Source organism: Lissotriton vulgaris, chromosome 4_1 (genome assembly GCF_964263255.1).
Source record: "Lissotriton vulgaris chromosome 4_1, aLisVul1.2, whole genome shotgun sequence".
NCBI lineage: Eukaryota > Metazoa > Chordata > Amphibia > Caudata > Salamandridae > Lissotriton > Lissotriton vulgaris.
The window spans coordinates 182024123-182039578 of record NC_141691.1 but is presented as its reverse complement, the minus strand read 5'-3'; positions in this window follow the sequence as shown (position 1 = coordinate 182039578).

Sequence of the window (15456 nt, the reverse complement as noted above, 5' to 3'; positions counted from 1 at the left end):
GTTTGAAAAGACCCGCCTCACAATCAGGGAGAACAAGATCATCCCATTTTCAAGTATATATACTTTTAAAAATATTAGCAATCCCTCCACCCTCTTTATCAATGCGGTTTCTCCCCATGAGAGTATAGTTTGGAGGGAGAGCCATGGCAATGTCAGGGCCGGAGCTCTTGTTTAACTATGTCTCCGTAAGAAAGACAGCGTCTGGCTGTGAGCCCGATAGTAGTTCAAAAATGTCTTGTTTGTGTTTAGAAAGTGACCTGCAATTGAGACTGTAGAAAGTAAATACTAAATCCTTACAAATGGACTGGCCAAAGTTTGCAGCACCTATTTTTACTGTCAGACTGGGAGGTAATGGGGGAAAGCCACAGCCATGACAGAGAAAAGGGCTCAGGTCACAGTTTAAGGGGACCTCCTTTGTACAGTGACTATATCGGAGAGAAAGAAGGGCCTTCCGGGAGTATCTCAGAGGACCGTGCTGGGATTGACCAGGGGTTTTGGCCCCAGGCCCGGGCTGGCCAAAGACGGGCGCAGACGGGCTTGCCTCTGGCGCGCCATCGGTGCTCCCGCTGTGCGCGTCCACTGCGCTTCCGCGTTGGTATGGTCATTATGTACCCTATGGCCAAAATAGCCCTGAGCACTGGCCCGCCAACACGCACTCACTCAAAATGGCACTCGCGAAAAATGCGCTCGGGAAAACACAGATCCCTTGTCCCCAAGCAGCCCTAACTCGGCCAGCTGAAGAACGCGAGGCCTGCAGGGTAGGTGGATGCAGCAATTAAAATGTCAGCAACAATTTCAGTGCAAAATACAGAAAGCAATATTAAAGATTTAAAAGTGTCCCTTATTTCCCGGCTTTCTGCCTCAGGAATCGAACTAGCAGTGAGCGGTGGCGATATGGGCTTCCTTAAGTACTCTATGGCTGAAATAGCCCTGAGCACTGGCCCGCCAACCTGCACTCACTCAAAATGGCACCCGCGAAAAATGCACTTGGGAAAACACAGATCCCTTGTCCCCAAGCAGCCCTAAATCGGCCAGCTGAAGAACGCGAGACCGCAGGGTAGGTGGATGCAGCAATTAAAATGGCAGCAACAATTTCAGTGCAAAATACAGAAAGCAATATTAAAGATTTGAAAATGTGTCCCTTAATCCCCAGCTTTCCGCCTCAGGAATCGAACTATTCCCACTCCCTGGAGAGGGAATAGTAATTTTACCCCCCACCCCCCACCGCTATCCAATGCTTTCCCTACTGTTGCACTTCCTGGAGTGGAAATAGTAATTTTTACCCCTACGCTTTCCCTACTGTTGCACTCACTGGAGTGGAAATAGTAATTTGTACCCTCCTGCTATTCAACGCTTTCCCTACTGTTGTATTCTCTGGAGTGGGGATAGAAATTTTTACCCCTACGCTATCCAACACTTTCCCTAATGTTACACTCTTTGGAGTGGGAATAGTCATTTATACCCTCCTGCTATCCAACGCTTTAACTACGGTTGCCCTCTCTGGAGTAGGAATAGTGATGTATACCCCCCTCGCTATCCAACGCTTTCCCTACTGTTGCACTCTCTGGATTGGGAATAGTCATTTTTACCCTCCCGCTATCCAACGCTTTAACTACGGTTGCCCTCTCTGGAGTAGGAATAGTGATGTATACCCCCCTCGCTATCCAACGCTTTCTCTACTGTTGCACTCTCTGGAGGGTAAATAGTAATTTTTACCCCTATGCTATCCAACGCTTTCACTACTGTTGCACTCATTAGTAATTAACATAACAATTATTATTTTCATTATTTAAATTATTATATATATTTTTTATATTTAAATAATATGTGTATTTATATATTTATCTCAATACATTTTTATTAATGTTGTAAATATTTTATAATTAAGATTAATACGTATTTTATAATATTAATAAGTACATATGTATTAAAAATTGTTTTACATTTTATTTATTCTTTTTAGATTTTAAGCTTTTTTACAATATTTTAATTATGTTTTATTTAATTATGTTCATTATTTAATTACATTTCTAGTATTTTAATTACATTTAAAAAATTTGATATTTTAGTTAACTATATTTTAACATCATATATTTTGGAATCAATATTTTAGTACTTACCTGTTTATAGATATGCATTCCATATTCTGTCCCTCAATATTTTGGCGTCGATATTTTGATAAGTTCATATTTTGGCCATCGGTATTTCGATACTGAACCACTGACGATAATGGCCTCAGGCTGCAACAGCGCACACGCTTGCAGTGTCGGTGAGAATCCCTTGAGCCTCCGGTGTGCACGTTCACAGGGCAATCCTCACAAAGGATTCAGGCTGCACGAAGCACACGCACACAGTGTCGCTGAGATTCACTTGAACTTCCTGGCACCCCCAATCACAGGACAATTTTTCTGATGGTCTCAGGCTGCATAAAACACATGCACACAGCATTACTGAGACACATTGGAACTTCTGGTACCCACGATCGCAGGGCAATTCTTTTGAGTGTCTACGGCTTCAAAAAGCACACGCACACTGCGTCGCTGAGACACACTTGAACTTCTACTGCCCAGAATCACAGGGCAATTCGCCCGAGGGTCTCAGGCTGTACGAAGCACCCACACACATCAGTGCTGAGACACTCTTGAACGTCTGGTATGCACGGTCACAGGACAATCCTCATGAAGGTCTCAAGCTGCAAAAAGAACACATACACAGTGTCACTGACATTCACTTGGACGCTCGGTACTCACAATCACAGGACAATTCTTCCGAGGCATTCAAGCTGCAAAAAGCACACGCACACAGCGTCATGGAGACACACTTGATCTTCTGGTGCCCACAATCACAGGGCAATTCTTAAAGGGTCTTAGGCTGCATGAAGGACCCGCTCTGCGCCGCTGAGACACACCTGAACTTCTGGTGTGCACGGTCACAGGGCAATACTCATGAAGGTCTCAGGCTGCACTGAGCACATGCACACAGTGTCACTGAGACTAGCTTCGATGCTAGGTGCACACAATCACAGGACAACCCTCACGAAGGGCTCAGGCTGCAAAAAGCACATACATACAGCATTGCTGAGACAAGATTGGACTCTAGGTGCCCACAATCATAGGGTATGGCTTAGGAAGGTCTCAGGCTGCAAAAAGCACAGCGTCGCTGAGACACTTTTGGAAACTTTTGTGTTCCTGAGTTTCCACAACAGGGAGCAAGTTCACCTCAGGCCCTCGGGCTTAAGTTACTTCAGGACACAGCACTGCAAAGTCCTTTCAAGCAGGGGGACATAGCACACAGCAGAGTCATTGTAGCCTCTTCCTTGGTTAAAACAACAAACTTCAGGCCAACCCCTGAACACACAGGTCAGTCCTTTCCTTCAGTCTCTTCAGCTGTTTCTTCCTTGGCAAACGTTCCTCTTGACCACAAAGTAGTTTCAGTCCTGTTCAGTCTTGAACAGCCCATCCAATTCTAATTCCAAGGTATAGGGGTTTCAGCTCTCATAGTTATGCCCAAATTGTCTTTGAAGTCTTTGGGGCACATTAGGATGGCGGGCTGACTTTGTCCGCCGCCATCCCATCGTACAGAGGGACCTCCCGCCATAAGGGTGGGGTCCCGCGCCTGCTATTAAAATGCGCCCGCCACAGTGGCGGGTGCATCCTGCATCCCTAACATTGTGGTGGGCGGTGCACTCAGCACTCCCCGCCACAATGTTAGGGAGGCATGTTGTGCACTTCAATGCACAACATGACAGGCACCGCGGGGTGCCTGCCATGTTGTGCATGGAACTGCAGTGGGATACCATAGGTACCCCCCATGTGCAGCCCCCCTGCCCAAGAGTCCTTGGGGTCCCGCAACGGGCCCCCCCAGCAGACTCTGCATGCCTTTCAACGCCGCCACGAAAAGGCATTTCTAAATGCACATTGTAATATGGCTGGCGATGTCTAAAAGACACCGCCACCGTATTCCAGCCTTTTCCACCTCAGTCGGAAGTCGACCGGGGTGGAAATGCGGCAGACGGTCTTTCCATCCGCTGCGGACCCCCCAGCCATTCTAATATGGCGGGGGTCATTTGTGCATGGATGGCGGTGGATTGTGTTCAGGGGGGTACTGAGCCCTGTCCAAACCAGTTTTGGGTGTCTCACTGCCAATGACACCTTCTTCCTTTGATAGTGGGGGTCTGGATCCTTAATCACTCAGTAGGGGTTGGAGCCATTTATTTAGGGCTGCAGCCCAGGCCTCTTCACCTCTACACTCTAGATGCAGGTCAGCCTGTTGCTGTCTCACCTCCTCCCCTTGGTCAAGGCATTCCCCAGATCCTATCACTTTCAGATCCAGACAGTCAATCCACAACCAGGTAGAGACACACAGAAGTGTTGGAGCACAAAAACCTAGCCACTTCTATAAGAGTGTTTTCTAAACACACAATGCAAAACCCACCCTCATAAATGCAATGTCAAGAACGCAGGATGCTCCCGCCAGTGTGGCGGGCGCATCCTAATGTCACAAACGGGACCCCCACACCAATGGTGGGCAGCCCCATTCTCTGACAGGATGGCGGGCGGACAAAATCTGCCCGCTATGACCCCCTAAAAGTCTGCACCTTCTGCTTTAGGAGATTAGGATCTGCTCGTATATTAGAAGCCTGACTGCTGAGAGAGGCAAAGAGTATGCTTGGGTTCACTGACAGAATATCGACCCTGCTAATATCGAGATACACAAATATCAGTACCAAAACATCAATGACAAAAATATCGTCATCATAACTTCATAAGGGTTAGTACCAAAATATCGAAAAAATATCAGTGTCAATATAGATGTATTCAATATCGATTTTTATATATATGTAAAATTAAATAATGCATATTAAATATATTAAATAGTAACATTAATTTAAAATAAATAACAAATATAATAAATAAACTTAATTTGAAAAAGTTAAACACACATAGATAATAATTAATACATCTACTTACAAAAAAGTTATTAAAATAATACCTTAAATTTATAATATAATTTAAAAAAATATAAAAACAAATAAATATATATACATATATCACTACCTTGAAATCTTTAAATAACAAACCATTCCAATTAAATAAAAAAAAGTTGAACAACTTAAAATTCTTAAAATTTAGTTAAAATTGCTACATAAAAGTTTCAATGGCTATTAGAAAGTGCTATGAATAAAATATGCTAATAATGACTGGTGTAATATCATGCTGTACAAACTGACTATTTTACATAATGAATTCTATATTGCTGGAATATTATGAATTACTTTTTACCTCATTGATTGTAATTTTTTTTACAAATTGTATAATTTTATTGTTAAACATTTATGGTTCTTCGAACCAAAATAAAGTTATTCTTGACTTGACTAGTAAAAAAATATTATTAATTAAAAATATTATAATTTTAAATAAACACATCTGAATATTATAAATTATAACAAAATAGATTATTAAATATGCAATACATATACTATTCCCACTACAATTTATACCAAACTACCCAAACTACTAAAATAAATATATATAAAATGTACTACTTTCACGTCACACACAGCAAAAAATTAAACGGGTTAAAGTTCACAAATCTCCCTCTAAGAAAGGCAACAGTAGTAAAAGCACTGGTTTGCAGATAGGTAATATTTACTGCACCTATTCCAGCCAGTACAACAGTAGGGAAAGTGTTGGACAGGGGTTCAATTTACTATTCCCACCCCAATGAGAATAACTGTAGGGAATGTGTTGGATAGAGGAGGAGTAACATTTACTATTTCCACTCCAGTCAGTGCAACAGTAGGGAAAGTGTTGGAATGTTAAAGGGTAAAATTTACTATTCCCACTCCAATAAATGCAAGAGTAGGGAAAGTCTTGGATAGCGAAGGGGTAAAATGTACTATTGCTACTCCAGTAAGTTCACAATTAAAATAAAAGCATATTTCAATGTTAAATACATATTACAAATTCTTACAAATATTTTTATAAATAAAGCACAAAAAAATATTCATACAAATAGATATTGTTATTTAGAAATGTTAGTCTGAGCGGAACGAGTGCATAATCATAAGGCTGCATCGTACTCGCTCGTTGAGACCCCCAGAGCACGTTTCACTCGGGAAGTACTCCAGAACCGAGTCGTAAGGAGAGCTTTCCTAGCTAGATCATAATCGGGCCCTTAGCTTAGTTACTTCCCACCCTATAGCACCACAAAACTCACAAACTGCACCTAAAACATTGTTTATACTATTAACTTAAATGGTTATCAAACTAAATTTCATTAAATAAATATATTCATTATTAATTAATTATAATTATGTACTTACCACAATATACCCTAACAAAACACAAAACACTCATGACCTTTAACTAAAAACTATGTACAATATTAACATATTTAATTATTAAATTAATAAATATTAATTAAAAACATAGTTATATTTCAATAAAAATTATTAGCTTTCCAACCTTTGTCCCTAAAATCTGCACAACCTGCACCTACAATTAAACTTTAGAAAAAATTAATTACACAATCAAGATGTATTTTCAATTAAATACCTATAGTATTAAACAACTAGATAAAAAAAAACGAATTAAAATGGTTTTACTACCAAACCCTTACCCCTATGAACTTTTAAACCCAAACCCCGCCTAGGAATAATTCATAATGATTAAGTATCAATTAAATATTATTAATTAACAACTAATCATTGATTAATTACAAATGAATTACTTCCCACCCTTTACCGCTATAACTCCACAGATACACACATTAAATTTACCCCAAAAAATGAAAAACACAAATAAATATCAATTAAATAACTCAAATTAAATAAGAAAGAATCATTCATTTATTTTATTAAATTGCTTTTGACCCTATGCCCCTATAAACCTACAACTCGCTAAGGAACTAAAAAACACATAATTTAATTAAATTAAATAACTAATAAAATGTTTACATATATCAAAACACGTAAACAATGCTTATACAAATGCATTAAGGACCAGATGTATCATGCTAAATTGTGTTAGCAAACGCTGAAATTTGCAGACTTTCAGAGTTTTTATGTAGGTAGGCAAAGTTCGACTCGCAAAATATGTAAGTGCAAAAATTGTGATTCCCTATTTAGAGCATGCATTTAGAGAATCGCAATTTGCGATTCCCTAAATGATATGCTAGTAGGCATCGCAAATTGCAATATTGCCTTTAGGAATCGCAAATTACCACCACCTTCAAGTTGGTAGTAATTTGAGATTTCCTGGAAAAAAGCAATTTTTGCTTTTTTCAAGGTGCCATGTGGTGCATATACATGCCCTAAGAGAATGTATATGTGCCACATTTGCACATTTCAGGGGTGCAACAGGGTGTCATTTTGGAACCCTGGCACGCCTGAAATTACGTGTGCAAATTGCAAGTACCTAATAGGTACTCGCCATTTGTGCATGCAATTCCCATTTGTTCATATGGGCCTCTTGGCTCATAGGAATGAATGGGAAGGGATTCCTTAATTGCGACTCGCAATTTGTGAGTCGCAACTAAGAAATGCATAGGAATCGCAATTATTATTGCGATTCCTACATGCATAGCAGCTTGCAAGTCCTTAATTGCGATTCGCAAAAAATCGCTATTAAGGAACTCGCAAATCTGTTTTTTGATACATATGCCCAAGATAACATGGATTTAATATATATACTGAAATACATAACACTAGTTAAAAGACAATATTTTAAACAACTATGTTTTTTCAAATGATATTAATTGCTTATATATTTTAAAAATCGATATTACTTACCTTAAAAATGAATATTCTTGACATCGATATTCTTGCTGACTATATTTCCTAATCACAATATTTTAGATGCAATAGTTTTGCAAAGGGGCATTTTTAAATACCATATGCCTGGCCAGGCAGGAGGACAGACCGTGCAGGAGGAGATTAACAGCATAATTCTAGTGTGGAAATAGCCAGGGAGAGCAAGGGCTGCCAGGGAGAAAATAAGGAGTGGCTAGTGTTGAATGCTAAATGATGTTTTAGGTAAAAGTTGAATGTGAAAAGCACTTGAAAAGACCACTAGAAGAAAAGGGCTGACCCAAAGTCTCACTGGGTGTGTATATCAATGTGAGCACATTTTTGTATCTTTATGACTTATTTATTACAGCGTTTGGCAGACAACTAACCCTGCCTGGCTCACCTTTGAGGGCCTGGCAAGGATTTTTACAGTGCAAATCATATACTCCCAGGGTTTGGCAAAAAAGGTAATTAGGGCTCAGTTACGATGTCTGACGGGCGGTCCTGACACAAACTCCCATAGAGAAATGGGAGATTGTGTTAATCCCTGCTTGATCTGGAAGGCACCTCAAGGTGCCTGCAAAAAGGTGCAGGGATTAACAGCCCCCTTGGCCCCCAACCGGAGACCACAACCAGAATGAGGCCCTGCTTGTGGCCCCCAAACACACTTTCAATGTCAGTAAGCCAGGCCATATGGATTACCGGTCAGCTTCCTTGAGCCCATCAGCATCCAGCCAGAATGACCGGACAGTTTCAATTCCAACCATCTATATTGTAAGCAGCTGGTCAGAAATTGAACCAACATCTCCGTCAAAAGAACCCAGAGTCTTTCCAGATCATAATAGGCCCCTAAAACGTTTATCTACTGGGGTAATTTGTGAGATTCCATGTATCAAAATAAATTTGCAGTCTTACCAAATTGTATTAACAATCAACCCTTAAAGACCTATTGGATTAAACTTGTGTGTTTTATAATAGGCAAGTCAGTACTGCCGCCTTTTTTGTAACTTTTCATTATAAACTGATAAAACCTATGGCATCATAGTATTTCCCAATCAAGCAATTAGGCCTATTGCAATTAAAATTGGTTTCCCTCATAAGCATATATTAGCTTGTATATTGAGCATAAGCTTTCCCACAAGGCAAGCAACAAATTATAAATATGTACAAAAGTACTGTTGGGAAAACAAAAATAATACCTCTAACGGGGTCTAATAAGAATTCTAGCAGTGCAAATATTCATCATCCAGGGTTTGCCAGACAGGGTAAACAACACTAAAACGCTTGACTACTAAGTTAAACCTGAATTTCGATTAAACAAAATATATGTCTATCGGCTCTAACACAGTGTTATCAGTAGTTATATAATAACAATCAACCCTCAAATGTCTATTGACTTTGTCATGTGTTTTTCAGAATAAATACATTCTGACTACTGCCTTTTGTTATAATATTTCATAGAAAAAAGATCAGAATGGCAGAAACTGTGAAAGGATGATCCTAGTATATGCAAAAACCTTCAGAATATATAGTCTATGTATAAACACGTAATCTTATGGCACATTGCACCTATGAAAGTAAAGCAGATGTACAGTAATGCCTGCCTCTGGCTATGCTGGAGAAATTGTATACGGGAGGGGATGAATTCCATGTGATTTGGGGATGCTCACGCTTGAAACTGATTTGGAAAGCGATTTTGAGCCATATTAAAGGGGCTTTGGGAGAGTTAATTCGGGCTGGTCGTACTGTAGAGGTGTTAGGTATTTGGCCTTTCAAGAAAAAGATCTTATCAATATCCGATTGTAGGATAGCTACACAATTGATCCTGGCCCGAAAATGGAAATCCCTGAACATACAAACAGTGCAGGATTGAGCAAATAAACTGTGGTTAATGCTGGTGATGGAGCAGAGATTTCACTCAGCAAATTTGTGACAAGAAGAAAAGATTTTGTCAAAACATTACATAAATGACGACAAACTTATGTCAAGCTACTCATTTTTGGAAAACAACAATTGCAACTTTGATTTAGATACTGCATCGTAAAACCATGCAAATGATAGAAGCTCATGTTATATTTTATGTTTACTTTAAATAAATGTGAATTATTAACAATTACTAATGATTTAATCTTATAATCTATAATGTTATATTATAGAATCTAGGGGCCAATTATGAGTGCGGTAATTCCGCATCCTCCGGGCCGGCGGAAGCCACCGCCGGCCCGGAGGATGCGGTATCACCGCTGCGGCCCTTCAAAACACCCACTGCCAGATTAGGATGGCGGTGGGATCAGCGGCGGACGGCAGATCCGTCCGCCGCTGATCCGCCGGGTGTTGGCTGCAATTTGGTGGCAGTGTCTGCAAGACACCGCCAGCCAAATTACAATATGTGTATAAACATGCTTTTCTGCGGCGGATTTACCGCCGTGGAAAAGCATGTGGAAAAAAGCTTCTGGGGAGCCCTTGCGGGGGCCAGGGTGGCGGTCACATCCTAATTCGCACGGAGGGACCGCCGCAGCCCCTGTGGACGGTCCCTCCATCTCGGGGGTGGCGGACGGACGCAGATCCATCCTCCATCCTAATGAGGCCCCTAATTTTTTTTATGACATAGCTTATTAGACATGGGATAATTTAAGAATGTATTATTTTATGCTGTAATGTGCACTGAAAATGACAAAAGAAAAGTAAGATTTGAATAGGGTTTGGTTAAAGTGTTTTCATGAAACTTTACCCTAATGTACATTTTAAATTTGTGTGCCTAATAGCATATACGCAAAGAAAACTCATAAGTACTTTTCCTATATGTGTGTGTAAGGTTGACATTTGAAAAACATTCTGGGTACCTTATACTTACATGAATTAATTATGACTTGGTTGCAGTGTTTAACGCATTCATTTATGAAATACAAGTTGGTATTAATGCAAGATTAATAATTAAGCATAAGTTATCGTGTATGAGCTCTATTTCATGAATGCTTCGAATTCTGCTTTCTTGTCCAAACTTAAACTCATGAACTGAATAGTCTAAAGTCTGTGGGAACATTTAGCAAAGTTGCCACTTGTATTGTACTAACTCTCAATTGTTTCCTATGATGTGCTCGATACAGCTTACCTGTAATAGCAACAAAATCTGTTACATGCTAGAACAGATGTCTGAGAAAGGAATATTGACAACTCCTAAGCAGTTTTTTCACTTTCTCTCTGAAATTTCTCATTGTTCATGCGACTAGTCTTACGTAACTTGAATCACCTACTACATTATCCTCATCTCATCGAAGACAATAAATAGGACAGAATGGTCTGAAATTTTTATTGATGCCAATGGGTGTCATGCGGGAAACCATTGGAGTATAATTGTTCAGATCTTGAAACTGAGTAAGTGACCAGTTTGTAGCAGTGAGTAATGACAGCTTGGACATCTGAGGACTAAAGTGAACTTATGGCGTATTTCTGTGGGCTGCTACAGACCGGTGTGCTAGCACAGTTAAATCATTCAGCTGAATGGTTTAATACATGCTGCTGTGACTTTGGTGTTGTAGCGACGGACTAAGACATATTACAGTCTTTAACAAACTGGAACTGGTCACTTTGGGCCCCATTAGCATAGCGGGCGGACAGGAGTCCGCCCGCTACCCTAGCAGTGCCGGGACCGGCTGCCAGTGATGCGGCAGTCCTGCACCATTAATTAGGATGCCACCGCCACTGTGGCAGTGGCAACTCGCATTCACAACATTGTGTTGGGCGGTGCTAACAGCACCACCCGCCACAATGCTTGGAATGGCTTCTGTGCATTGGCATGCACACCATGACAGGCACCGCACGGTCCTTGTCCATGCCAATGTTAGGGGGTACCATAGGTACCCCCAAGTGCAGCCCCCTCCCTCCTGGAGACCTGCAACGGCCCCTGTAGCAAATACTGCATGCCTTGCCATAGTGGAGTCTCCGCCAAGGAAAGGCATGAAATATGCCCCATCATGATATGTCTGGTGGTGCCTGCAAGGCACCGCCACCATGTTCAGGCCTTTTTCTGACTGCTTGCATATCTGACCGAAGGTAAAGCGGTGGACGGTAGAGGCCCTCGCCATAGTAATATGGCGGGGGCATAGGGGGCAATCCGGCATATGGATAGCAACCGCTGCTCTGGCGGTGGTCACTGCCAGCCTGGCGGTGGAGATCTGCCCGCAATCCTAATGGGGCCCCTGGATCTTACTGAACTTTCCTGAGGGCTTGTGTGAAGCTCAACTGATTTTGACCCATATGCTATTGATGTCAAAATCTCCCTCAGCTGAGGAGGAATGTTCCCTGTCATCGTTGGATCTTCGAGAATATAACATTACTTGTTTAAACACTGTTCTAATTTAATTCTAGGTTTTTATTCTGTTTATTTTAATGTTCTTTATTTCAGAATGAATAACTAAACTTAAAACTTAAACTAAATTCTGCTGATTCTGACTCATTATTTCCTTGTGAATAATTTGTTTGATAAGATGGACCATTGGGATTTCAAATTGTATGAAATAACTTTTGAATATAGCAATTATCTTATTCCTGTTCCTCATTGGAGAATTGCTCATCCTCTGAATATCTAGTCCCTTTCAGCATAGAAAAAGATCTATCAGATGACTAATTGAATGTGATAGGTAGCCAGATGTTAGAGGAGTACCATTTAAATGCAAATAAAATTGTGGCCCAGTAAAAAAACTCTACAACACTGGTGATGGAAAAGTTGACATGGGACTTAAATGATGTAAATTCCAAATATGAAGCCATGTAGTGTCCACTGGTGGAATGTTTGCCTGGGGAGGGTCGCCTCAGAGATGCCCATGATCATTTTGATTCTTGAGGCTGACTCATTGATGAACTCCAAATACTTTTACAGATCGGTTTGTACTACTAATAATATCTGATATGTTCTTGAGGGATATGTTTATTTACTTCTTATACCACTGGATGAGTCATGTCTTCAATTGCGGGTGAGATTAAGGGAAGAGAGAAGGGAAACTTGTTTGGCTACACTGTTGTAAAAAGATAATGTCTAAAATCCAATATAATAAAAATAATCAGACTTAGGGCATCATAACTTTTTCCAAAGAACCAATCTGGCCTGTTGCTTTCATCATTAACTTGCCACTTACACCTACTCTGATCTACTGTACTGAAAGAAAGTTTTTACAAAATGCAAACAACATTCATACATAAAATTACTAATAAAATGTAAGCAGGCAAGATAATATATATTTTGTAATACAGGTCTAACTAGGATTAAGAAACATCAAATTTGTGTCAGAGGATGTGACCAAACTGCATGATTACTATGGTAATTCGTTACATTCAGTTTGACACACTGTGTGTCTACAGGCTTTAGCACAGCAGAATAATAATTCCCACACAGTCTATTTACTTTGCCATACACTCTTCATAATGAATACCTTAGCTCTACTGCGTTTGTCTTAACTTGTCATAATAAACAGCTCAAAACTATGACATCTGACGTACCTTTCCCCAAATAACTATTCAATTCTACAGCCATCCTCGTTTGCTTTTCACCATAACCAACTTAGGCCTACTGAAATGAAAGTAAACTATCACACAAGTTAACCACCTGTCAGTCGGAAAATAGCAAATACGTACACGAACAAAAACACCATTGGCAAAACTACATCCAAACAGCATACAAGATGACCTAACTAAGGTTACCACTGTGCAAATCTTCTACTATTCCCAGGGTTTGTCAGAGGAGTTCACCAACAACAAAACCATTGCAGATTGTTTTACTCTGTGATATTCCTTGTAATAAAATGCATATGTGTGCATCTTTTACACATTGGGGTCGATTCTGGTTTGTGAAAGGAATTCGCGTAGTACGATCCGTTGGTAAAAAATAAGTCCAAATGTTTGCAAACCGTAGGAAAAAGAAGCGAAAATACGTTTGATACTGACTCGGAAAGTGAACCGTACGTTTCGTAAACATGCTGTACAACCCGACAAGTACGATCCAGACCGGGGACCGAGAACGCGATTCATACGGGAAAACGTTGTCACGTATGAACTGCGATTTGTACAGAAAACATTGCGTATGAGTGAGCCACAAAATCAAATACGACACAAACTCCCCCTGAACGAAGCGCACGTGAACCCCGTAAAAACGTTGCGTATGACCGAGCCACAAAATCAACTACAAAATGAACTCCCCCTGAATGAAGGGCACGCAATACCCTTAAAAACTTCGAGTATGAGCGAGCCACAAAAGTAAATACGACACAAACCCACCCTAAACGAAGCGCACGCAAACCCCTAAAAACAGCACAAGGAGGGTGGAAACACCTCGCACAACACCACAAAATATGCCTCCTGTGTACAAATCATTGGAAAAGAATGTCCTGGTCAGATCGAAACAGGCAAACAGAGGGCCTAACTCAGACCCGCCTCTTATAATACACCTAACAGAATTTCAAACTAAGCCCCACCCACAAATGGACCAATAAAAAGGGCCCACACCCACAAACCATGATCCTTTGCAACATATCCATTGAGCTACAGAGACTGACAACACACTAACAACTGCACACATCCACCTTCACACTTACCCCCAATCACATTCAGACCCACACACCCCCTATTCACATTAAGACCCACACACCCACATCCATACACACCGTCACCCCCAATCACATTCACCCCACAACATGTCCGCACAAAAGAAGCCAAAGTTCACAAAGGAGGAGATGGAGATCCTTGTAGATGAAGTCATCAGAGTCGAGCCACAGCTGCATTGGTCAGTAAGGACCAGCATAGCTGACAAAACACGCCTGTGGGAGAGGATCGTCAATAGGGTGAATGCTGTTGCACCAGGAAGGATTGCCAGGCCAGGTGGAACGATCTGCGGAGGATGGTCAAGCGGAAGATCGACGAAGACTGCACCCAGAGCCAGCACACTGGAGGTGGTGGTCCCCCCAGACCATTACAGTACCATCCCTGGGAGGAGAAAGTCATGGCCCTGCTACCAATGGTGGGAGTACATGGCATTGAAGGAGTCGTAGAGCCTGGTGAGTATACAAACAACTCAAGTAAGATGGGGGTAATGGCATCTACACTCCAAGTACAAAAAATGCCCCATTGACAAACCAAGGCCATGCTATGTTCCATGCTACAGGAAGCACAGAACCCAGAACGGGTGGCCGGTATTCTGGGAGGGTGGCTGTCATAAAATGCATCGTGGGACTTCAAATAAGACCCAATTGCATGGGCGTCTGCGGGGGGCACTGGGGATCGCCAGTGTGTCTGGTGTGGGCCAAGTCAGGGCCGGCCGTAGTCCATCATGCTTTTGAAATGGTGCCATTGTCCCAGGTGGCATCACCCTCCATTGGGTGGGAAAAGTGCAAGGGGATTGCCGAGAATTGTCCAAGGCAGAGGGGAGGAGGGTGCAAGGTGGAGTGTGAGAAGGGTGCAAGGCAGAGTGCCAGAAGGGTGCAAGGCAGAGGGGATGAGGGTGTAAGGCAGAGGGGAGGAGGGTGCAAGGGGGAGGGCAAGAAGGGTGCAAGACAGAGTGCCAGAAGGGTGCAAGGCAGTGTGGATGAGGGTGCAAGACAGAGGGGAGGAGGGTGCAAGGGGGAAGGCAAGAAGTGTGCAAGGGGGAGGTCAAGAATGGTGCAAGGGGGATTGTGAGA